The sequence below is a fragment of the Saccopteryx bilineata genome, chromosome 4 (genome assembly GCF_036850765.1).
Source record: "Saccopteryx bilineata isolate mSacBil1 chromosome 4, mSacBil1_pri_phased_curated, whole genome shotgun sequence".
Classification (NCBI taxonomy): Eukaryota; Metazoa; Chordata; class Mammalia; order Chiroptera; family Emballonuridae; genus Saccopteryx; species Saccopteryx bilineata.
In genome coordinates, this window is record NC_089493.1 from 175,412,567 (window position 1) to 175,438,462 (window position 25,896).

The 25,896-nt window shown below is 52.8% G+C and overlaps 1 protein-coding gene across 4 annotated transcripts in view; it reads left to right on the top strand.

Moving 5' to 3' along the window:
• NDST1 (N-deacetylase and N-sulfotransferase 1) overlaps window positions 1-25,896 on the top strand; it is an 83,667-nt gene that overhangs the window by 10,584 nt on the left and 47,187 nt on the right. The window contains exons 2-3 of one of the 4 annotated variants that reach the window (XM_066273020.1): window positions 12,055-12,414; window positions 13,275-13,331. The gene's annotated coding sequence lies outside the window, so the exon portion shown is untranslated. Of the gene's footprint in view, window positions 1-12,054; window positions 12,415-12,674; window positions 12,847-13,274; window positions 13,332-25,896 lie in introns of those variants that run through there. The other 3 variants (XM_066273019.1, XM_066273016.1, XM_066273021.1) reach the window with 3 other exon arrangements.

Below are 25,896 nucleotides of genomic sequence, written 5' to 3' on the forward strand. Positions count from 1 at the left end.
TTGGACAAGGAAGAGGAAGATGCAGGCGTCAGGGCAGGGGAGGGGGAGGATGAGCTGAAGGAGGACAAAGGACCTGGAGCCCTTGCTTCCTTCCTCCCTCTGGGCAGGAAACACCCACAAAATGGTGAGAATCAGTCTCTGACAAAGGGCGCAGGCAACACTCTTGAGTGGGTAGAGCCTCCACTTCATCTGACTTGCAGGAGGCTCCACAACCCCCGGGCACCCCTGAGCAGCACAGGGCCGGCAGGGGAGGGGAGCCCTCCCCCACAGGGATCCTGGCCCTTCCTGAGCGAAGTCCATGAGCTCTGGGGACCGAATGTCTGGTCCACATCCAGGCACGGCTGCCGACCAGCAACGTGACTGCGGGGCAGCTTAGCCTCTCCGTGACTCAGTTTCCTCATCTGGAACACAGGTTAATAATAGTCATACCTTCTCAGAGTGCTGCTGAGAGAATTCAGTGCTCGAAGGTTCTTAACAAAGCCTGGCACACAGTGAGTGCTTTAGAAAGGTTGGTAATTATTATACCCTTTCAAACACCAGGCCACCCAGTGAGTTGTGACAGTCTGTCAGATCTTCTGATAGACCAGATCAAAGCCTTCCCCCTATATTTCTCTGTGTTTGGGGCTGGCAACAATCATCCATTCATTTGTTTATTCAATAAATATTTATGGACCATATTTATGGCAGTAAATGGTGGCAGCTGAGGGGGAGGCAGGACCTGATTGGTTCATGCAAGGGCATTCAAGTGAGAACTAACATTTATTCAGCACTAAGTATGAGCTTAGCTTGTGTGCACTCAGACTCCCCCCACCCTGGAGGTGGGAATTAGCCAGTTAACAGAAGACGGAGCCCAGGTGAAGTCACGGACACAAGATCACACAGCTGCCAAGCAGCAGCCCTGGGACTTGAACCCAGGCCCGCCTCATACCTAAGTTAGTGCTTTTCTAAATCTGGATCCCAGATCTACCTTCCTCTGCCCACCGCCGCCCCATACTCCCCTCCGCTTGGGCAGAGCAGGGTTCTAGAAGCCAAAGTCAGGCTGTTTTCTGTTATCCCCTCTAGCAGGATCTTGGTCATTTCCTCCCTGATTCTCCTGACCATTCTGACGGACCTGGGGCTTCCCCAGAGGGGAAACCCAGCCTGGAAACAGCCAAGCTTGGAAACTGTGACTGCAAGTGACTCCTGATGTTTGTCTCCTCCGCTGCAGAATGTCTGGGGGCCTCGGAGCAGAGTGAGGTGGGGGGCTATCTGCACGGGGGCTGAGCCAGTGATACCCCAGGGCCTCCCTCTGCCTCGGCAGCCTGAGGCAGGTCAGAGCCCCACTTTGGCTCTCAGTTTCCCCACCTGCAGAAAACAGAACAAGAACAAAGCCCCAGCACCAGCCCTCTGTATGGCGTTTGGGCTGGGAGTGCAGGGGCTCCCGGCGAGTCCTTCACCCACGTTTCCTCCTGGTCTCTCACGAGGATAAGCTGGGGCTGGGGCTACAAAAGGACTTAAAATGGAGTGCAGGCTGGACGACGGAGCCATACAGGGGTTGGTCACGGTTGACTGACACACCCCCTTCCACCCAGCTCCGGCTTCTGCTTCACCCAGACTCCTGCTTCTGCCCAAGCTCCTATTTCCCAGGCCCTCTGCAGGCCCTGTGGGCTTGCGGCAACGGGGAGCCTGGGACGAGGTTGGAACCAGGAGGTCTCTGGGCCTGGAATGAGCATGTAAGTAATATAAATAAATGATTAACGAGGCATTTTCAATTCTTTCTTTTGTTCCAAGTCTTCAAAATCCCTGATGGTCCCTGCTGGGGGAGCTGTCCCTGAAGCCCACCTGTCAGAATAGGTGTCGGCTATTCCCAAAGCCAAGAAGTCACACACCCAAATGTAATACTCGGGGCCTTCCCACAGCCTCTCTGACATTCTGCCATGCTGGGTTTGCATCTTGACCTTCCCTGAAAATGGAGATGGCAGAGGGAGTTTAGGAGTAGGAGGAGGAGGACTCATGGTTAACATTCACCTTGTGCCTGGCTTAGGAAACCCCTGCTGCTCTTGGGCCTCAGTTTCCCCATCTGCACCATTCAGGGCATATGTCACATGATCTCAGAGAGCCCTTCTGGCTCTCCTAGCTCAGGACAACTGGGTCTCTGACTTCTGCCCTCCAGGCTGTAGCTTCCAGCCAATGGAGACCATTTCCATCCTCAGGGGATTGCATGTGGGACTTTAACCACACTCCCCAGCCCCATCTGCTGCAGTCATCCCCAGAGTGGACAGAAGCCAAGTGAGGCAGGCAGGAGCATGCCCCACCCCCGGGAGGACTCAGAGGCAGGAGTCTCACTTCCAGGCCCGTGCGCTTGGATGGAGATGACAGGCGGGAGAGATGGCTGGCCAGGCAGCTCCACATGGAGTGGCCAGCGCCCTGGGCACACAGGCACGCCCATCCCCTCTTCCACCGGCTGGGCCAGATGGTGGGGGCAGCTGAGGGGAGGGCTCCTTGCTCCCTCACCCCCCAGGGACTCTCCAGGGGCCTGGATTTCTTTCCACACAAAAGACAAAAGACAAAAGACGTGAGGGGAAAAAAATCTTATCCACAAGCAGACTCTGGGAAGCATTTCAATCTGCTGGAATCACAGTTGCTGCATTACAGAATGCTCGTATGCCGTAGCATTCTAGAATCTCAGGGGCACAGCGTCCCAGAATTTGAGAAAAGTGAGTCATAGATTTCAGGTTTCTAAACTGTGCGGTCCGACACTGTAACACTCGCCACATGTGGCTATTGAGCCTTTGAAATGTGACTAGTCTGAATTGAGATGCGCCATGAGTATAAAATACACGACTTTTATTATATTTTATATTCCTAAAACACAGGGATTTTGAGGACTTGGTACAAAAGAAAGAATTGAAAATGCCTCACTAATCATTTCTTTATATTAATTACATGTCAAAATGATCATATTTGGGGTATATTGGGTTACATATATTATTAAAATTAATTTTTCCTGTTTCTTTTAACTTCTTAAAACGTGTCTGGCTAAAAAAAAAAATCAAATTTCATGTGTGGTATTTCATAACTTTAAAATGACAGAGGTTTAGACCCAGATGTCCAGGTCTTGACATCATTGACTGTGTCTCTTAGACAGTCACGCTCAGAGTCAGGAAGACTCTGAGAAGAGTCCTGGTCCTGTTCCCCACCCAATGCAGGCTCCTCCAGCCCATCCTGGGCAGCACTACCAGCCTCTGCCTACTGCTGCCCTTCACCGGCTGCCGCCTGGTGGGGGTGGGGAACTCACTGCCCCTGGATCTGCTGGGCTTTCCAACAGTTAGCGTTTCCCCAAGATAGGTGAATTCTGCTTCCTGTGACTTCTTCCCACCTCACGGGTGGCTCCCAGGGCACCTTCCAGGGCACCCAAGAATGAATCTGCATCCTCCTTCCCATGAAAGGTGGGGAGTCTGGTCTTTCAGGGCGTGCCTTGACACCTATTCTCATTTGTTTGTTTTTTTTATTTTGAGAGAGAGAGAGAAAGAAACACCGATTTGTTATTTCACTTATTCATGCCATCATTAGTTGATTCTTGTATGTGCCCTGAACAGAGATGGAACCCACAATCTCAGCATGTCAAGATGATGCTCTAACCAACTGAGCTACCCTGCCAGGGCCGACACCTATTCTGACAGGTGGGCTTCAGGGACAGCTCCCCCAGCAGGGACCATCAGCTACAGCTGACCTTCTCTTCTTCTCCATCCCTCAGCAGAACTGTTTCAGGGACCCCAATAATGGCTTGATGGTCCTTCCAGCTTCTCCCAGTTTGTAATTTATTCTGTTTGTCCTTCTGGGTAGCTGGCCTGCACCTCGTGGCCTCTTGGTCCTGCCCTGCTTCCAGCTCCAGGAAGAGGTGTGATGGGTGGCTCTCGTTACGAGGACTTGCGGTGACACAGGAGCCAGGTGGTCCAAATCTGCCTGGGAAATGCTCTTTTCAGTTTTTTTTTTTCCATTTTTCTGAAGCTGGAAACAGGGAGAGACAGTCAGACAGACTCCCGCATGCGCCCGACCGGGATCCACCCGGCACGCCCACCAGGGGCGATGCTCTGCCCACCAGGGGGTGATGCTCTGCCCATCCTGGGCGTCGCCATATTGCGACCAGAGCCACTCTAGTGCCTGAGGCAGAGGCCACAGAGCCATCCCCAGCGCCCGGGCCATCTTTGCTCCAATGGAGCCTTGGCTGCGGGAGGGGAAGAGAGAGACAGAGAGGAAAGCGCGGCGGAGGGGTGGAGAAGCAAATGGGCGCTTCTCCTGTGTGCCCTGGCCGGGAATCGAACCCGGGTTCTTTTCAGTTTTAAGAGAGTGGGGAGGGAGTAGGAGAAGGAAGAGGCCTCCTCACTGACAGAAGTGACTCACTCAGAGGCCTAGCAATTCACAGAAGGAAGACCAGAGATCAGTCAGGGAAGGCTTCCTGGAAGAGATGGAGCTGGAACTGGGACTTAAAGGAAATGGGTGGTTAGACTTATGAGGAGGTAGAGGTGAGAGCATTCTGGGCAAAGGGGATGTGGGCACACATGGCACAGACCCAGACTTTGCGGGTCCTGGGCTGCCTAGAGGGGTCAGAGGGTGACAGGTCTGTGAGGGTGGTCATCTGGCTGAGGATCACTCGGGAGTTAGCCTCTGGGCTGTGTGTGTGTGTGTGTGTGTGTGTGTAAAATAGAGAACCCTAGTGAGCTATAGAGCAGAATGTTGGATAAAATGACAGCAACAACTACAGCAATGCCAGGCATGATGCTAAGTGGCTTCCTAATATCTCATTTAATCTTCTCAACAACCCTTTGACATAAGTACTATTATCTCCATTCTACAAACAAACAATTGAAGCCAAGTTAAGTGACAGTAAGTGAGGGCTGACCTTAGATCTCAACACAGGACAGTCTGACTCCAAAATTCTTAATCACTAAATGGAGGGAGGTGGGTGGGGGTGAGCGGTGTGCACAGTTTATGAATGAATGAATGATAGATACTGTGTTGTGTGTGTGTGTGTGTGTGTGTATGTGTGTGTGTGTGGTGAGGGGTATCCCTGCCACTTCCCTCACTCTTCCCTCCCCCAGCCCCAGCTCCATCTCAGGGTAGACCCAGCCCAGACTGGTAGGTGTGAATAGAGGTCCTTGGAATGATTAGAATTCCCAGGCCTGTTGGAGCAGATAGCCCTAGACAAGAGTCTGGCCACCAGGCCAATCTCGGAGCCAGTTTCCCAGGGGAGCCAACACTTTCCCCCATGCTGGCACATCTCCAAGGGCCCGGAATGGTGTCTAGACTTGACCCCAGTAGTCCTTGCCTTGCTGGTGCCATCTCCTTCTCAGCTTCTCATGCACACACACGGCCGGGCAGTGGGGAAGGGTGACAGGCCGGGACCTCCCCAGCTCATCCAGCTGTGTCACTGGGGCCCAGGAGAAACATACAAGTGAATAAAGCAGGCTGGGTGTGTGTGTATGAAGTGGTGGCCACGGAGAATTGGCAGCAACCCCCAGACCAAGTGGCCTCGACCACCCCTCCCTTCTTCACTCGGTGGGGGCCATTCTGGACCTCTGCTGTGGAGGCACCAGGACCCTGAGCCTCAGTTTAACTAAACAGTGGGACTTGTAATGCCTATGCCCCCATCCCATGGAGGTGGTGAGAACGAACTGAACTAATTGATGGGAGGCCCTGGCTGGGTAGCTCAGTGGGTAGAGCATTGTCCCGGTGCACCAGGTCATGGGTCTGTCCCCAGTCAGGGCACATATGAGAAGTAGCCAATGAATGCACAACTAAATGGAACAACTAAGTGGAACAATGAGTCGATGCTTTTCTCTCTTCTCTCTCTCCTCTCTTATCCCCTCCCTTCCTCTCTCTCTCTCTCTCTCTCTCTCTCTCAAATTAATGGAAAACATTTTTTAAAAATTTAAAAATTGATGGGAATCTTGTGGAGAAGTCCCGCCCCATTTTTCAGATTACTCTTTCGAGTTGAGTGCTGTTAAAAGTATTTTGCTCCAGGTAATCAAGTGGAAGAGAACTGAAGAATGAGGAAGAAAGAAGTGGAGGAGTGGGTGCGACATGGCCCGGGTTGAGAGCGAGGTCAGGGCAGAGCTCCTCTGGGCCTCCACTCTGAGGTTTGGAGAAGTCTGGCCCACTCTGGCCCTGGGCACCCTCTGCCCTGATTGCTGGGGCTGAACTTGGCCCAGCCCGGCCCAGCCCTGCTTCAGAGGACTTTGAGCTGATTGCTGTCACATCATTTAGAGACCACACGTGTTTCCAAGTGTTTTTCTTTGCCAGGTTGTAATTGGTGCATCACAATGGACACCGTAAAAAGGGAAATTAAGCGATTTACATTTGTTTGCAAAAGCCATTATCTCTTCCGTGTGAAGATTCTAAAGGTCTTTGACCCCCATCCCTGTTCCCCTGGTCAAGTTGAACCCTCCAGAGACTTGGAGGAATGTGGGCAGGTGGTCTGAAAACATGTTTAGCTCAGTTGGGCTCTTTTGCAAGCTGAAGGGACCCCACACACACACAGTTTGGCCGAACCTCCATTTTCTCATCTTTAAAATAGGGGTGAGCCTGACCTGTGGTGGTGCAGTGGATAAAGCGTCAAACTGGAACGCTAAGGTTGCCGGTTCAAAACCCTGGGCTTACTTGGTCAAGGCACATATGGGAGTTGATGCTTTCTGCTCCTCCCTGCCTTCTCTCTCTCTCCCTCCCCCTCTCTAAAATGAATATTAAAAATGGGGTGAAATTCTCCACTGTGTCTACCTCTAAGGACTGCTGGGGGTCCCCAGAAATTGGCATACAGAATGGGAGAACACTTTATAAAACAGGAAAAGTGCTGCGTGACGAAGGGATTGTGCCAGCAGACTCTCCTGGGAGTAAGGATGGTCTGGGAAGGTGGGACACATCCTTAGTTTCTGCCCAGAACAGGAAACCTGGCCCCAGAGATGCGACTGCTTTGGAGACCAGCTGCAAGTGCTCTTCGAACAACCCCAGCACTAATGACGGTGGACGTACAAGGGGGAAGGGTGGGAAGGAAACCCCGTGGGAACAAGGGGAGGGGACACAGACTCAGGTGGTCTTGCACAATTTGGGGACTCGTAACACCTGGGCCCTGGGAGGTAGAGTAAAACAAACAGTGACAAGGACTTCATCTTTTAGTTGACGGATCTGGATTTGAGACCACCTCTACCGCTCCTATCTGGGTGACCTGGGGCAGTCGTTTTATGAAATACCCCCCTGAGCTCCATGCTCTCTGGGTTGCTGAGTAACAAATGGAAAGTGCATGGTGTGCAGCAGAGTAAGTAATCAATTTTTATTAATTGCTTCTGTCCCCCACTTCAGACAGACTTGGGCTTGATTCCAGAACATTTTGTATTCACTGTTTATCGGAAACGTGAATAACCTTCTCATTCCATAGATTTTCTCCTTTGACAGATATCAAGGTCTGCCAGGAAGCATATAGTCCTGGTCCTTGAAGGATTTGGGGTGTGTGTGTGTGTCAAGGACAGAAAGAGAGACAGAGAGAGACAGAGAGAGAGGGAGAGAAGGAGAGAGAGAGAGAAGTTACACCATGTGGTCAATGTTGTAATTATGGTGACCATGTTCTCCAAACCACAAATCAGGTCACATGGCCCGACAGAGGCTATTTTCTACTTCCACCAAAGCCCAACATGAAATCACATGTAGTTACACATTCATTGAATCACCTTTTACTTTTTTAAAGAAGCAAATGAAATGAAATTTGGATTTGTCAAAGACAAATAAGTCCTGGAAAATCACTAGAGCTGTGGCTGGCCATATAGAGCCCTGGCAGGACCAGGAAGGCTTTTGGGAAGAAGTGCTGCTTCAGTGGGGCCTTGAAGACTGAATAGGAGGTCTCTAGGCAGAGACAGAGTGGGTGGCCTGAATGCCCTTAAGATAAGACCTACCCTTTTTGCTCTACAGACATTCCTGCTGGGAACTAGGGCCAATAGGCAGCTGTGCTTGTTTTTATTTTTCATTACTTTTTACTTCTTTTGTTCCAAAGACCTCTTGGGAAGCAAAATTGTTACAGGCCATTACAAACATAACATTGTATTGTATCTTCTCATTCTTTAACATGGCTATCTCTGCAGTAGCCTATACATTCCCAAGGACAGGGGCCACAGCTGTCTTGCTCATCTCTGTGTCCCTCTACTACCCTTCACCCCCAGGATGGTGTAAGGAAGACTACAGGAGAGGTGCTAATCAATATCAAATGAGTAAATAAATGAAGTACCACTGATGGGTACTCAGTTTTATGATGAATCAATTATTGACTTTCATTGCATCTGTCTAGTCAGTCGATAGGAGCGGGCTGCCTACACTGTGTGGCACTGTGATCAACACTGTCCTCCCCACACGGAGCTGACACTCTTCAGAGAGACAGGCCGCCTACAGGGATGAGGAAGAGGCAGATATGACGTCTAGACCAGGAAGTATGGTCTGGATTAGGGGTGTAAGGACAGCACTAAGAGGAAATGAAATTTAACTTGATTCCCAAAGGATCATAATTAATCATTAGCTTGTAAGTGGCAAAGCCAGCGTTCAAACCCAGGCCCTCTGGCTTGGGTCCACACTCTGAACCAGGAATTAGGTAAAGGTGAAGGGAGTGTGGACCATTGAGGACAAGAGATGAGACTTGACAAGGTAGGAAATTTACCTTAGAGCAATGGGAAGCTGTTTTTTTTTATTATTATTATTCATTTTAGAGAGGAGAGAGAGAGAGAGAAGGGGGGGAAGAGCAGGAAGCATCAACTCCTATATGTGCCTTGACCAGGCAAGCCCAGGGCCTCAAACCAGTGACCTCAGTGTTTCCAGGTCGACACTTTATCCATTGCACCACCACAGGTCAGGTAGAAGCTGTTTTTAAGTAAGAAATGGGCAGAAGGAGATTGCATTAGAATGGGCAAAGTGGGAGGTAGGGAGAGTATTAAAGAGGCCACTAAGACAAGTCATTATTAATACAAGGCCCTCCCAGTTTCTGTAGGATGATGTGGCAGCATGTGCACATGCGCAGATGATGACGTAACACCGTGCATACAGCGGAGCAGCCCACGGCCATGCCAGTCAAGATGTGGACGGTACAGAGGAAAGTTCAGTGTGTTCTGTGGCTCGCTAAATTCGAATCCGTGACCAAAGTGCAACGTGAATATCGGCACGTTTATAACAAAGCACCATCACATAGGAATAACATTACTCGGTGGGATAAGCCGTTGAAGGAAACCAGCAGTTTGGTGGAGACACCTTGTTCTGGTAGGCCATCAGTCAGTGACGAGTCTGTAGAGGCTACACGGGATAGCTACCTAAGGAGCCCTAAAAAATCTGTGCATGAGCCCACATTGAACTGCACTGAATAGGTATGAAACTGGGAGAGTTTTCCTTTTATTTGGTGCAGAGTTCACATTTCTATCGTCTTTTGTTGCTTTCCTGTGACCGGTCAAAAGTGCACCATGACTTTATGGACACACTGTAGGTGCCCTCAAGACAGTCAAGGGGAGTGCCAAGTGGGAAGTGGGGAAGCCATTTAGGGCAGAAGAGGGGGTCTGGGCAGGGAGAACTATCAGCACAAAGAAGGTCCTCAAAGCTCTGAGAGGTATGGGTGGGTCCCCAGGGGAAGGAGGAACAGGACAGTCTTCTGCAGAACCTCCCAGGATGTGGTTAGAAATGCAAGTCCTCAGCTTCACCTAGATCGATCCATGGAGGCCATTTCCCTGCATGGGGCCTTGGCCTCACCTCCTTATAGGCTTTCTGGGTGATAGTGAACTGGAGAGCCTTGAGTCCAGCTTGCTGAAAAGCAGTTCTGAAGATTTAAAAAGAATAGAAAAGGCCTGACCTGTGGTGAAGCAGGGGATAAAGCGTCGATCTGGAATGCTGAGGTTGCTGGTTTGAAACCCCAGGCTTGCCTGGTCAAGGCACATATGGGAGTTGATGCTTCCTGCTCCTCCTCCTTCTCTCTCTCTATCTTTTTCTCTCTCTCTAAAAATGAATAAATAAAATCTAAAAAAAAAAAAAAGACTAGGAAGAGCTGTTAGTGATGGGGAGTTATCCCAGCTCACAGATGTTCTCCAAAACCAGAGTACTTCTCCAGCTCCACTGGCAAAACAGCCTCTCACTCAGCTCAGGTGACCTCCCTGTCCCCCACCCTCCCACAGCATGGCTCCTACCACTTCCTGCACCTGCTACCAATCTTCTCACTCCCTTAGGTTCTCAGATAATGTCCAATCTGTGGAGCCCCTCACCCAAGGTCACTCGTAACCTGCTCCTAACCCCCTCTCCAGTTTTTTGTTGTTGTTCATTCTTTCCCTCCTGCTTTCTCTACACTTCTGCCCCTGCCCCCTGCCCCCTGCCTCCTGCTCATGAGACACTTAACTTTTCCTGAGTCCTTTGCATGTGGTCTTTGTGCAGGTTGTCACTTGTGCTGAGAATGTCCATCTCCCCATCCCAATCCCAGCCATTCTTCTATGTCCTGGTCAGAGCCTGCCTCCCTCAAAAGCTCCCTCATTCTGTTTCCCTCTTACTGTGGGCCATAGCACTTGTCCTGGGTGTCCCCAATATGTCTTCAGCTCCGATGGCCTTAGGATACAGGGAGGGGTATTCAGAGCATCTCCAAACCCATGTCTCTTCACACCCTGCATCTCCTTACCAGGAGCACGGTGCCTGGCAGAGAGAAGATGCTCACAGTGCCTCGTGTAGGTGGAGGCCTTCCAAAGCAGAGATATGCATGGATAAGACTTAGTCTAGGGGCTTATTTATCCTGCCTAAAATCCAGGCCATCTTCAAGGGCCTGAGGCTCCAGGCTACAGGAACATAGATTCTAAAGGACAACTTGCTAGTAAATGCTGATTTCCCGGGTCATCCTGGTGGGGTGGTGGGAGTATGTACTAGGCAGTCACAAACCTATCTTTGAACATGGCCTGAGTTTAGGCTTGTGGCTGCCACCCTTAGGCTTGGTCCTGTTGGACTGCACTCCATCCAAAGCTGTCACACATCTGTCTGGGAGTCAGAAGCCTAGTCTCATCCCCCAGCATCTTGACTCCCCTGAGACACAAGTGGGCTGGCTGAACACCCTTCCCCTCACCACGAAGTCAGCCTTCGGGGGAACTGGGATGAGTCTATCCCGCGTTCACGGTCAAACTTAGCATCCCTACCTCCCATTGCTCATATGTGTTTGGGCTTTACTCCTACAGTTAGATAATCTTGAAACCTCTGAAGGTCCTCAGGAAATCACCAATGTACTGTTTTCCAAATTTGTCCAGCCTCACCCCTGACTCACATGGAACCAGTATTTCTGGGGGAGGGGCCTGATGGTCTTCATATTAGCAAGTCTTTAAGGCTCACTAATCAAATCCCCCTGCCGCACCCCCATTTACAGGCTGGTTTATGTATGGCATAAAGCCCTGGCTAGGAGCAGTCAGATCTGAGTGCAGGCTGAGGCTCTCAGCTACATAGAGGATTCCCAGAAATCATCTCCTCGTCCTGGGCCTGGGCACCCCCATCTGTCTGATGAGGACTGGCGCTGTAACCTTGCCCTTGCCGGAAGGATGTTGAGATGGTTGAAATAACATGGGGGGTGGGAAACTGAGGCTCCGTGGGAGAAGAGATTTGCACAAGGTCATCCACCTCTTCATCTGCCTGTGTGTGCCAGGCTCTGGGGCTTCATCTGGGAACAACTTGTTGGGGGAGATGACATTTTAGTCAACAATGAAACCAGTATATGAACCAGATAATCATAATAAAGGAAATAAAGGGGTTTTCCAGAGTCAGGGCAAAGGTGGGGAGGCGGGCAGGAAGGTATGCCCAGGAAGGACCACTCCAGAAGAGACCTGGGTGTCAGGGAGCCCTGAGACTAGGCCCTGCAGGTTGTCATGAGCTCAGTGGCAGCAGAGCCAGGAGGCCCCCTGGGCCTGGCCAGGGCTCTCCCAGGGGCCCTTGGAGGCGCGGCGGTCGCGGGTCTTTGTCTCCCTGGTTCTCTCTGAAGCCTCTCCGACCCCCAAGCGCTCTTCCCTTTTTGACCTCGAATAACTTGTTGGTTTCATTCAGGCTTTGTTTCCTCGGGGTCACCACCTCCGGAACGGCTGGCAGCCGCCCCCAGCCCTCGTGGGTCCCGCATCTGACACCCCCTCGGGCCCCCGCCCCCTACCCGCTCCGAGACCGGGGTCAAAGGCAGCCCGAATCACGTGGTCGCCGAGCTGCACCGAATCAGCCGGGAGAGCCGAGGGAGAATCCGGGTGGAAGCCGAGAAATCCAGCCCCGATAACAGCGCGGGGTCCCGCCCCGGCCCCCGCCCCGGGGCGCTCTCCGCACGCCCGCCGACCGCCGGGACCTCCGGATCCGATTTCAGCCGGCACCCACGCTTCATCACGGGATCGAGTCCCGCTCCCACGGCCGCGATTCGGGGAGGTAGGCGCCGGGGACGGAGGGGGTAAGGGGACACGGGCTGGGGGTCCCTGGGCGCGCGGGTCCGCCGGTCTGTGCTCCGCGGGCCCGTGGGGTACGAGGGAGCGCGCCCCAACTCCCAGTCTTCTGGGAGACCCCCACCTCGCCACCGCGGGAGGAGGGGGCGGCTGCAGGCTGCCCCAGCGCTGTGCGGGGGGCCGGGACTGGGGGCTGGGCACCGGGAGGGGGGGTGGGGGAGGAGATCGAGCCGGAGGCGGGGCGGACCGCGGCAGCGGTGGCGGCGCGGAGAGCGAGTGGGAGCGGCGGAGGCGGCCGCGAAAGGGTTAACCCCGGCCCGGGCCAGAGCCCAGCAGCGCACGCACCGCTGGGGGACCCAGGCGTCCGGCGGCTCTCCCGGATCGCCCCCTTCCCTGGGTAGCGCCGCAGCTGTGGCAGGTAAGAGGCCGAGAGGGCCAGGACCGGTCGGTTCTTGTCGCCGTGCCGGCGGGGCTCGAGCCGGGTGTGCAGGCCGCGCGGGGCCCAAGCAGCCGCCGGCGCAAGTTTGGTGCGGGCGGGCGCCGGGCGGGCTGGTCGAGTCTGCCGGGCCCGGCGATCGGGGTGGGAGGACAAAGGGGTGGGGGACGCGCGGGGGCCGAGGGCAGGCCGGGTGGCACGAGGGCAGCGCAGCAGCTGTAGGTCATGGATAATGTCACTCACGAGGAATGCCCCCTCCCCCTTCCCTACTCCCGAACAGGGGAAACTTTTGTCTGGCGAGGGAGGGGGTTAGAGGCCGGGTCCCTGCTTTGGGAAGGGTAAGGCAGCCGGACCGGTTTTCCCCCGGCTGTGAGCGGCCTGTTCTATAGTTAGTTCCCTTCTTCCCTCAGGTTCTCTGGAGCAAGGAGCCTGGGCTTTGAACGCCGCCTTTAACACTCTGGGACCCGGTGAGGAGGGGGCTCCCGGGGACGCGCGGGCTCTGGGACAGGCGGGGGCTCTGGAGACTGGCCTCTGTCTTTTTCCCAGATGTGAGCACCTGGGTCAGCCAGGAACCATGCCAGGGCCACAGCCAGGGCCAGGGCAAAACCCCACCCCAGTCAGTCTCAGTGCTATTACACCCCCCCCCCCCACACACACACACACCAAAAAAAAGCATTCTGAATGGCCTGGTGCAGTATTGGCCCCTGGTCTGAGGTTCAGGCTGACCTGGGTGTCTGTCACTATCTAGTTGTGTGACCTTGGTCTGGTTCCTTACCTTCTCCTAGCCTTAGTGACACCCCCCGCCCCAGTGAAATGGGCACAATATATAGTATCTGTCAGAATAAGGATGCAACGAAAACCTGCTGTGGAACCTCAGTAAACAGTGGCATGTTTATATTCAACAAGTATTTATTGCATATTTGTTATGGGCCAGGCGCTGGGCTAACTGATCTCATTTAATTCTTTGACATTACTGTTAACCACATTTTACAGAAGGGGAAACCGAGGCGCAGAATGACAAAGGACACACAAAGTGGTGGAGCTTGGATTTGACTCTCCTCCCCCAGCCTGAGTCTCAACGAACAGGGCTCTGTAAGGTCCTGCTCTGACTGAGGTCACAGTTTCATTTTCAGTTGAAATTATGAGGACACCTGCATCCTGTCCCCACTATCCTTACCCCCAAGTGATGCTCCTTCTAGCTGGTACTGGTGTGGGTGAGGTCTTGTTGTTGTGGGCAGCTGGAGCAGGAGGGCAAGTCAATTGGAACCCAGGCCTAGAGCTCCGTGATGGTCCGATTTCTGTTGCTGGCTGGATCCCTGGCAGGAACGATCTCCCAGTTCGGGTGGTGCAGGGAGGAGCCCATCTCCCTGGCTTTGGCTGGGGACAGCTGGTGGCTTTGTCAACAGACCTCTCCCCAGTACCCAGGGGATGGCAGTGCCTTTCATCCCCATTAGAATTAGACCAGGTCACTTTCAGATCAGCAGAGGGCAGAGGTAGGGCCCAGAATCAAAGTCTTTAGAGTGATGAGAGAACTAAGGCCACAAGATTGATATCTCAGTGTCCTCTTGTGTGACTCATCAGCGGAGTCCTTAGGGCTAAGCTTATGGGCTGCGCTAGGTGCCCCAGCCCCAAAGTTCCTCGAGAACAGTAATGGGATAGTGGGTACTCCAAGCCCCAAAGGTCCTTGAAGACAGTAATGAGGAGTGACTTTGAGCCAGTGTCAGGACTGCAGAATCCTCCTGGGAAATGCATGTGTGTATGGGTTTCCGAGCCAGGGCCACTGTGGGTCCTCATTAAGTACCTGTGAGTGAATCAGTGGGGTGGCCCAGACTTCCACTGGCTTTAGTCCCCTGTGTTAGGGATACCATCTTATGACCGCTGATCAGGCTTTTCACTGAATAATTTCTTTAAAAATGGAAAGCAAACTGCTACTCCATAAATGACATCTTAAAGCAGTGGAGAGTGGTATAGATAATGAAAGAAGTTCTTGAGAAATGAAAGTTTGTGCGTTGCTGTTCTGACTACTATGAAGGCTGTTCCAGCACTGAGTCTTGAATTTGCAGGGTCCGGAGGCTTTTCCTGGACCCTGGAAATAGGGCCCCTCGTGGCGGACAGTTCACTTTCAGCTTGTGGAAATTCCATTTCTAGTTGGACTTTTGAGGGGCTAGAAGGCTGAAAAGAGTCCTGAGCAATGGGATGACTGTTGGCATGTGGTCAGACTCTCCTTGTCATCATGATCAGAGCAGAAGAGTGGCCTCTTGGACGATCAACTGGTGAAGGGGGAAGCCAGCAAGCAAGAAAAGATGGGAAAGCCAGCCTCCTGTCAACAAGGGGGCATGTAAGGAACATACCCCCTTGCATACACAAGTTGCAATCACAAGTTGAGGATGCTGTTGCAAGTCTAAAATCATAAGCTGGGTTGGCCGAGAGGCCAGCTGAGAAGCTCTGCATCTGAGAAACTTAGAAATGGGCTCCGGTCTCTCTCTGCCCTGGGCTATGGATCTGCTTGACACGTCTTCCATACTTTGGGACCAAAGCCAGACCTGAAAGTCCCTAGAGACTGGGCAGACTTCTACTGGGTTGGAATTTGCTTTGGGATATGGCTTGAAATATCAGGACTGTTTGGAAGATTTAGACATTCTTTACTTGGAATGGAACAGTAGGGTAATTTGTTAAATATGTATGGAAAATGTCTGTGGATGGGGTGATGGAGACAGGAGTTGGGCTAAAGGTGCTGCTGGTTTCTGACTGGAGAGGCTGCGGGCATGATGGGCGAGGGAAGGCAAGGATCAATTAATGGCGAATGTGATCAGTGATAGATGGACTTCGGAAGGCAGTGGAGGGGAAGCTCCTCGGGTGTTAGTGGTGAGGCTGCAGACTGAGAGCGGGGGCAGGGCGAGATAAGATCGGTGTTGGGAGCTTGCCGCGTCTGCTGGGGAGTTTGGTTTTATCCGGGAGCTGGTGGAGAGGACAGAGGGTTGTAAGCAGCTCGTTGAGCTGATGTCTGTTGCTGTGCCCCATGCCAGGCTTCTTACAGACGCTCCATTGAAATCTCACAATACCCCTGCAAAGTAGCTGCTGCCGCTGCTGCTGGTAACACCCACCCCTGCCCCATTTTCAGATGGGGAAATAGAGGCTCAGAGGGATCGAGTCGCTTCCAGAGCTGTATTGAATGCAGGCCTGAACTGTTCCTGCCCTGTTGTGCTGCTCCTCTTAGATCATTTGGCCAAAGATGGTGGCGAGACTGGCTGGGTTGAAACCAGTTCCGAGATGATGCTAACTGTAAGAGGCTAGCGGGAATCAGCTCCTTGGAAGGAGCGGGGTCCCCACTGCTGAAGGTATGCACAGAGACTGGAGAGCTGGAGAGGGTATAGGAAGGAGGGTACAGGAAGCGTGTACCAAGAGGGTCAAGCCTGGGTGACCTCTGTCAGTTCCTATTTTACCCTAGAATCTCAGAATTGGGGGTGGTGCTTGGCCCGCTTCCACCCTGTTTTTCTCATAGCTTTTCTGAACTGCCCTTCCTTGTACATCTCGGGAAGTTCCTCCTAAATGCCCTGCCTGGGAAAGTCTCTCCCCTGTAGAATATACTCAGCTTGGCTGACGTTCTGGGGCCTCTCAGGATGTATGGAGCAGCCTGTCCTGCCACAGAAGACTGAAAATTTTCCTTCCGTTTCCCAATCTGTGAAATGGGTTCCAGCAGAATCGGCAGGGGTTGGAGGAAAGTGAGGAGTAGGCGGGGTGGGGTGGGTGGGGTTGGGGGTAAGGTTATCCCACTCCTTCCCTGAAGTAGAGGTTAAAGCAGGATCGCCTGGTCTTGGGAGGTTTGGAGCTTAGTGAAGTGGGTAGACAAGGATGTCTTGGAACATGGAACATGTGGCCTCAAGGCTAGAGCCAGTCTGTCACCGAAGGAGTCACTTTGGGGACAAAGCTCTTTTCTGGGTGGAGAGTTTGTGTTAAGTTGCCTCCTGGTCCTTTTTTTTTTTTTTTTTTTTTTAACAGAGACAGAGAGTGAGTCAGAGAGAGGGATAGACAGGGACAGACAGACAGGAATGGAGAGAGATGAGAAGCATCAATCATTAGTTTTTCACTGCGCGTTGCAACACCTTAGTTGTTCATTGATTGCTTTCTCATATGTGCCTTGACCGTGGGCCTTCAGCAGACCGAGTAACCCCTTGCTGGAGCCAGCGACCGTGGGTCTAAACTGGTGAGCTTTTGCTCAAACCAGATGAGCCCGTGCTCAAGCTGGCAACCTCGGGGTCTCGAACCTGGGTCCTCTGCATCCCGGTCTGACGCTCTATCCACTGTGCCACCGCCTGGTCAGGCATCTCCTGGTCCTTTTTATTCCTACCTGCTTTATTTTTTGATACTGGTTGGAGTTACTGAATTTTAAGATGTGAGTCGCAAATGAACACTTATGTATTGGAAGGCAAGGTGGGGGGTGGCTGGCTGTGTGACTTCAGTGCCCCATGTCCCATTCTCTCTCACCCCTCAGCAGAGCCTGCTCTTCTCCCTGCCTGTGTGTGCTCCCTCCCTTCCTGCCTGCACACCTCGGCTGATGGCAAGGATCGGCACCCCGGTCACTCCCCCTCGCCCACCCCAAGCCCTCCCCACCCAGTGGGCACCAGAGCAGTGCCCAACTCCACGGTCACCTGTATGTGCAGTCATTCCCTTTCATTATTTATTTTTTATGCAGTCACTCCCGGTTCCACAGGGCTGGCATTACCCACTCCCTGCTCTATGTGTGCAGAGCTTGCTCTATGGCCGTCTCATGGGCCCTTCGCATCCCTGGCTCTGAATTTTGGTTCCTTAAGAAGATGTCTCATCTTCCCTAGACTCTGCTCTCTGGAAGCAGGGGCCGCGTGTGGCCCATTTGAACACCAGTGGAGGTGGCAGCATTTGCAGAGTGGAACCAAAAGGCTTGGGATCCAGAGAAAGTTACCTAAATCTCTCTGGGCCTCAGTTTCCTCAGTTGCAGGAGGAGAGTAAGAATCCTATTTTGCCAGGGAGGTCAAGCAGATCATAGAAAGAGCCCAGTAAGTAGAAGCCCTTCAAAGACAGCAGTGGTTGTTATTATTATTGTGTATTTACATCTAGGAAGCGATCTGTTCTTTCAGAGATGGAGGGAAGACTCTGGGCATTTGAGTTCTTGAACTTTCTGTCCCTTGGCTTGAGAACGCTTGTTCAGGTGATGAAACTGAGGCCCAGAGAGATAGGGAAATTGGCATGGGGTATGGGAGCTGCTGGTCTTATCCAGGGAGCCTGGCAGGATTTCTTCTCTTTGTCACACCTGTTTGTCCTCTTCTCTCCTTTCCTTAAGGTTAAGGTGCTCAAGTTCCGTAAGCCCAGACTGGAGGCCATGTTGAAGGGTATCTAAGATGGGTGCCAAATAAGATGGGCTGGTTGGCACACGCTGGGGCTGCCCTCAAGACTAGGGACCCGAGACCCAGACTGTGTGCATGAAGGCTGAGCCTCCAGCGGCCTCCTGGCCGGCATCCCTGTGCCCTGGGGAGGGGGCGAAGATGGTGCAGGGAGAGGTGACCTGGGCCAGGGCTTGGAGCCGGTGGCTGGGACACAGGCAGCGGAGGCTGGGAACTAGGCTCTGGAGCCAGACCGTCTGGGTTCAAATCCCTGCTGGGCCACTTCCTATTTAGGGGGCCTGGGATAAGCTGTTGAGTTTCTTCATCTGTACAAAGGGGACCATAATTGCCCCCATCTCACAGCATTTAGGAAGATGATGCAGGAAAGTGCTAACTACAAGCTCAGTCCATGTTAGTTACGGTGATTGTTATAGTTGACGATGTTGTTACTGACTAGGGAGCTCCTGGCCCCCTTCCTCCCAATAGCAGCAGGAGACAGGCACCGTGTCATCCCCTTTTAGCGGGTGTGATAACTAAGGCTTAGCGAGGTGCGCAGCTCAGCCTGGAGAGGTTCAGACTCAGGGGATGTCCGTAGGGTCTGCTGGTTTCTGAGGGGCTGCTCTGGCCAGATGAAGCACCGGAAATGAGGAAACAAACAATCAGAACTATTTCAAGATGGAGAGGTTGTTGTCGGGAGGTGTGGAGCAGAGCCCAGGCGCTCACGTGGCTGACATGTGGTGGGGACTCTGGCCTCATTCAGACCTGAGGCCTGGCTCCACGAGGCCGGGTGTGGATTCTCACCACCCCCAGGCCAGCCAAGGACCGGCCTGTCTGGGCAGGCCCAGGGTGGCGGCCGGTGGAGGTTTGCTGTAGTCATTGCATGACTGCAGCCACCTCTGGTTTGCCCTGCCTGCCCAGGCAGAGGCCAGGTGAGAAGAAATGAATGTTGTCATTGCAGGGCCTCGTTCACGCTGCACCCTCTGCTCGGATTCCCTTTCTCTCCTCACATCTGCCCAACTCCGGCTGTTGTCGCAGGAGGCACTCCCCGATTCACCTGCAGGTTAGGTTAGTGGTTCTCAAAGCTGATCTCTGGACCAGTAACATCAACATTACCTGGAAATTTGTTAGAAATGCAAATTATCCAGCCCCACCCCAGGGCTCCTTTCCTGGACCTGAAATGAGTGGCAGTACAGGGTGAGAGGTGGGGAGAGGGGACCAGCCTTCTGTTTTGAGAAGCCCTGCAGGTCATTCCCATGCATGCTAAAGTTTGAGAAACACTGGTTAGGTAATAATAACAATAATAAAATGACGCATCTCTCCTTGGACTGTTAGCATATTCAGACACCTAGCAATGTGGGTGACCCAGAGGAAAGCCCAGTTTCTCTCTACCCTGTCTCCACGGAGCCACCATCTCGTAACAGCTTTCTAACCCCAGCAAACAACCTTGTGACGTGGTGACGGGGTTCACCAGAATCCCAACAGGACTCCAGGTCACAGTGCTGGGGCCACGTGAGGAAGGTAGGACTAGGGGACTGGAAGGTGGGGTGGTTTGTGGGTGGCAAGGATGGGTGCCAGGAGCAAGCTAGCCATGTGCTGGGGCCAGGGCAGAGAGTATGGGTCCCGCTTCAGAGGCAGGTGTGTGTGTGTGTGTGGGGGGGTTTGAGCATGTGTGTGTGATTACAGCGGCCAGATGTGGTCTGAGAGGGCCAAGGGCCTTAGCTGTCACCAGTCCAGTGGTTTTAAGCATCTCAATAATTTTAATGATGATGATTGTGTAATTGCCACTCACATTTACTAGGAGCTTATCAATGCTTGTTAGGCACTTCCATGTAATCGTCTCGGGAGTAATCCCCCGAATAATCCTATAAAGTAGGCACTGTTATTGTCCCATTTGTAGCTGAAAATACTGAGGCCATATAGCCATAAGGTGTTAGGTCTAGGAATTCTATAGCATTCTATAGGGGTGCTTTTTTTTTTTAACTTTTGTTGATTTGAGAGAGAGAGAGGTCAGTTTGTTGTGCCACTTATTTATGCATTCACTGGTTGAGTCTTGTTTGCCCTGACCAGGGGTCAAACCTGCAACCTTGGCGTATTGAGATGATGCTCTAACCAACTGAGCTACCTGGCTGGGGCTATAGGGGTGCTTAGAAACATGCTCTCATTGGGAAAAGGGCAGTGGGGAGATTGATTGTCTTGGAATGTTTGTGTAGCAGGCACAACTTAGATTGATTTTCTAAAGCTACAAGAACATACGTTCTATCAAATGAGTAATCGGGCTTGGCAGGGGCGGGAAGGGATGGGATTGCACTGGGGTGGTTAGGGCCCGAGCCTCCAAGTTGGGGCCTCCACTGCAGACACTGTCACTCTTCCTGTCTTATGGATGGGCCGTTTGAGGCACAGAGAGACTTCGTGCTGAGTTCCAGGTCCCATAGTGAGGGCGAGAGGTAAAATCAGAGAGAGAAAAGAGGTTCTCCCCCGGTTCTAGCAGGAGTGTGGGGTCCAGGTCAGAGCCCACTGTCTACCCCGCTGTTCTTTTCTGCCTAAGTTTCTCAAAGGTACTGCCCAGGGCCCAAGGGCTCTCCCAACAGAAAGTTCCCCTTCATTTTTCAGTGGGAAACCGAGGCCCAGAGGGGAGCAAGGGTTCGCCCACACAGGCCCACACACAGTGTCACAATTGGGACCAGAACCCAGAGCTATCTGTTCTGACCAGGGAACAGCTTGTTTCCCGAGAACTTGCCCTGCCCCACCTACCCATCTTTGGCAGGCTGGGTGGGCGGAGCCCTCGGGGTGGCCCAGAGCAGCGCTGGGGGCAGAGATGGGTGTGCTGGGAGACAGCTGCCAAGGAGGGGCGGGGCAGCTTCCAAGAGGAGCAGTGCCAAGAAGCCCAAACCCCAGACGGAAACCAAATGTATTTTCATGGTCCTGAGAGGATATTTGGAACAATGGGAGTAGGAAGGGGGAAGCTGGACTATAAAAAGGGCTCCTTGATATCCTTAAAAAAAAGAAAAGTAGAGTCTATAAGTTTGACTTTTATTTCTCTGGAGGATGTTTATGTAACTTCCCGAAGCAGGATCCCAGGTCCCCGAGAAGTTTGTCAGGGGCTGCTGTTTCTAGATACAGGGCTTTGGAGCCGGAAGGACTTGGTAGGATCGTGTCCCCATTTCACAGTTGGTGGAACTGAGGCTCTCGAGGAGAGAGGGGCCTGCTTGATGTCAAACAGCGAGGCCGCAGCGGGACTAGAGCCTGGGTCTCCCGGTGTCTTGCAAGAGGCTACTGTCAACTTACTTTTCTCAGAACCTCGGCCTGGAGACTGGGCAGAAGCTGTGGATGGGTCCCCCTTGGAAACATTCAGAGCTGCTGGGTTCAGGGCAAGGCCAAGTCTGGTCTGCAGTGAGGCGGGACCTCTAGATGGTAGTTTGCATGGTGGGGAGGAGGTTAGGATGGTTTGCACGATGGTGCCACCCCCAGCCAGATGCTGGGGCCCCGCTGTGCACCTTCTGCCCAGCAGCTGGGAGCTGTGAGTCACACCCAGTGGGTGCAGGGGCAAGGGCTATTGTGTGTCGTGAATCATTCTGCAATCTTCCAGTCCTGAAGTGATGACTAGGCCCTGAGCTCTGATTCGTGCCCACGCCTGTGGACTTAAGCAGCTCAGCATTTGGGCTCTAAGTTTACAGATATGAGGGAGTCCAGAGGGCTTGGGGGAGTCCTTGTCCCTTCCCTCTGCCACCTTCTACCTATTGATCCTATGTATCTGATAATCTTGACCCATCCATTCTCACCAATGCGGTGAGATCCGTGAGCCCCTGAAGTCACATGCAACATTCTGGAGGCGTTTCTGTGCATTACTTTTCCTGCAGAGGGAGTCAGTTGGTTTCATCAGGTTGTTAGAGAACTTGGCCGCCCCCAGAGTGCTGACAGGAGGGCAGGGGGCCGCCTGCACCACGGGCATGAGAAAAGGTTGCTGCAGAGGCCGTGTGGTTAGTAGAAAGTAGCCTGGTGGCGGTGCAGTGCCATGGTTCCGAGCGTGACCATGGAGGCCACCATGGGTTCTAAGCTAGCACCTTCACTTTGCAAACTGTGTCATCTTGGATGAGTTACTGTGCCTGTGCTTCAGTTTCCCTATCTGTAAAATGGGAATAATAAAGAAAAGTTATGATGTGATAGACTTGAATAAGATAATGCACATAAATAACTTATCCCAGTGCCTTGGTAAAAGTTAGCTATTAGTTTTAGTTCCAACTCTTTGCTGATTTGCTGTGTGATTTGCTGTGTGTTAATTGCCGCATCCCCAGGTCTTAGTCTCCATCTCCAGCTCTGCACTTTGGGTTGGGCTTCCCAGGAGCTGCAGGGTAAGGTTGGAAAGTGGGGTGGACAGGGGAGGAGGGGGAACTCCCTCCGCATTCTGGGACTCCCTAGACTAGCCCCCCCCCCCCCCCCGCCTTGAACGTGCCTTTGTCCTGGGCAGGGTTATATAACCAGTGGGGGCTGGCCAGGCTGGACTCGGTTTTGTTTCCATTGTCTCTTCCTCCCCCTTCCCCCGATGAGCTGTTGCATTAGCTGACCTGTTCTTCAAGCTCCAGGGATGAAATCGAACCTGTGCTATTCTGCCACCAATTGATTTAGTCTGGAGGTTTGCTGGACAGGTGGCCCCCTCCTCCTGCCGCCTGGGGACAGAGAGAGCTGATGCCTTTGTGCCTGCTTTGGGAATGGAGACAGGGAGACAGGGACTCCTTTATAGGGGCAAAGGCAGGCAGTAGGATGAGGAGCCCTTGACCCATGGTCCCTGTGGTTGTAGCAGGTACACCCACGCCTTCCCATGACTTCTTCCCCAGGAGTGCCCTCCCCAGGCTTGCAGCTCAGCACTAATGCCTCTTCCCCCAGGAAGCCTTCCCTGATATCTCAGCTGCAGGGAAGCCAGCCCACTGAGCTCCACAGCATGTTCTCTGTCCCTTTTAAGAAAACAGAGGCCACAAACTGGCAGGCCACATCTGCCCCACTGGTAGATTTTGCTTGGCCAGTGCCAAAAATCGAGCTGGTTGCCAACAGGAGATTTTACAAAAAAATCCCAACTTCTGGCTTTACTCTAAAAACGGGATGATCAGAAAACTTGAAGCCTCCATTCTTCGGTGGCCACTACTGGAGATGAGGCACACACCACCTCGGCCCCACCGCCACTTCACAACCTGCATGAGCTTTCTGGCCCTCCAGGAAGCTGAGTTTGCAACCCTACCCTGCTGGTGCGGGCTGCTGTCTCTGCTGCCTTTTGGTGTGGTACCTCTTCTGTCTGCTCTGTGGGCTCGTTAAGGGTGGTGGAGGGTCCTGTGTCCCTTGAAGCACTGTGCTCAGGCTCGGGCTCGAGCTCAGGGTGGTGTACACAGCAGGAGCATAATAAGTGCTTCTTTTAGAACAAAGGCGTGGCGTGGTACTCCCCACTAGCAATGGAGGTTCCATTTCAGAGGCTCTGAATCCACCTGCCCCGTGGTCCTCAAATCCTCTCTCTCCACGTAAGCTGTGGCTGCTTAGTCACTGACCCAGACAGCTCCTTAAGCTGCGGATAAACAGTCACTGACAGTGTCCCCATGTTGTGATATATCCACGGAGGGGACTGTTGAACCTATAGCTGTCCCCATGGTTCACTCTCCCAGGGGGGCCTGGAGGAGTTTCAGGGAGATGGGAGGCTGGGGTCAGCAGCCTTCAGAGGGTACCAGTTTCAGACCTCTGTGTCCTGAGGGGACAGGGGACGGGGAAAGGTGAGGTCATCTCAGGTGCTGGCTGGACCGGGCTTCCCCTCCTTCGGGCCTTTCTCACTTTCACTCTCCTTCTGGAGCACTGCTTTATCCACCAGCTGCGTTATCTAGCTGTCTCTTCATCTAAGGTTTATTTAGTTTTTTTAATTGCAATTCTAAACATCCCCTGAGGCCAGCTAAGATGTCTCCTCCTAGTTGAGGCCTAAGCTGAGAGAGGTCACAATTGCTCTGCATACAAGAAGAACCTGGGAAGCTTATAAAAAAATACATGTAGATTTCTGACCCAGTCTTTGACTTCTTTAGTCCGGAGTACAGGAGATTCAGACTCCAGGGTCGGTAGATATACTTTAAGGATCTTGTCTTAACTCCTAGAGCAGTGGTCCCCAACCTTTTTTGAGCCACGGACCAGTTTAATGTCAGAAAATATTTTCACAGACTGGCCTTTAGGGTGGGACGGATAAATGTATCACGTGACCGAGACAAGCGTCAAGAGTGAGTCTTAGATGGATGTAACAGAGGGAATCTGGTCTTTTTTTTTTTTTTTTTTTTTTACAGAGGCAGAGATAGACAGGGACAGACAGGAACGGAGAGAGATGAGAAGCATCAATCATCAGTTTCTCGTTGCGCGTTGCGACTTCTTAGTTGTTCATTGATTGCTTTTTCACATGTGCCTTAACTGCGGGCCTTCAGCAGACCGAGTAACCCCCTGCTGGAGCCAGCGACCTTGGGTCTAAGCTGGTGAGCTCTTTGCTCAAGCCAGATGAGCTCGCGCTCAAGCTGGCGACCTCGGGGTCTCGAACCTGGGTCCTTCCGCATCTCAGTCCGACGCTCTATCCACTGCGCCACCACCTGGTCAGGCGAATCTGGTCATTTTTTAAAAATAAAACATTGTTCAGACTTAAATATAAATAAAACGGAAATAATGTAAGTTATTTATTCTTTCTTTGCGGACCGGTACCAAATGGGGGTTGGGGACCACTGTCCTAGAGTCCAGGGCTGAAAGGAAGGATGCCTGGGTGGCAGTTGTGCTGTGTGACATCGACATGCCCCTTTCCCTCTCTGGGCTTCGCTTTCGCCCTCTGTGCACCGACTCGCTGGGCTCCTCCTGGTGGTTGTGGCTGGAAGTGCTTTGTGAGCCACAAAAGGGGACTGGGACAACAGCTCTGGAGAGGAGTGCTCTGATGTCAGTGGAGGAGGTGGGCTGGGGGCTCAGGCTGGAGTAGGCAGGGGCTGTGTCTCTGATGTCAGCCCCACAGGGAGGGCGTAAGCCCAGGGAGGTTGGAAGACTGGCCAGGGCAACCCCACAACCTGGCTGCAGGTTGAGGGGCGCCCTGCTGTGTGGTCCTGTGGCAGGTAGTCTAAGGCTGCAGGTGCAGACCTGGACAGTTCATTTACAGGTGGGTAAATTGAGGTACATTAAGGGAGGGACCCTCCCAATGTTGCATATGAGAGCGTAGAAAGTCGGGCCTGGGTTCCCAGGCAAAGCCACACTCTAATGTCCCCACGTCCCTCTGCAGAGTAAGTGCCTCATCACTCAGCCGGGACAATTGTCTGATTGTGTGTGATCACCTCGGGGCTAGGGCCTGGAAAAGGGAAGCCACCATGATCACAGCCACTCCAGAGGCATGAAACTGGTTGGGTGTGCAAATTACCCCTCAAACATCCTTCATCCCATTTTTTTGTTTTTTTCTAAACTGTCGCCTATGGGCCTGTGCCCATTTCTGCCTGGCACTGGGCTTCACTCTCTTTATTCTGAGAACAAAGGTTCCTTCTGATGGTCTTCCTGCTGACAACAGGAAGAGGGCAGGCGTGGCACCGGCCTCCCTCCTCCGCCTCTTCTTGCTGGGAGCAGCTTTGTAGATGCTGGACCCCGGCAGCTCTGGGGGGCTGGGAGGGAGGGCTGCAGCAGCCTGGTCGGTGTTCCTGCT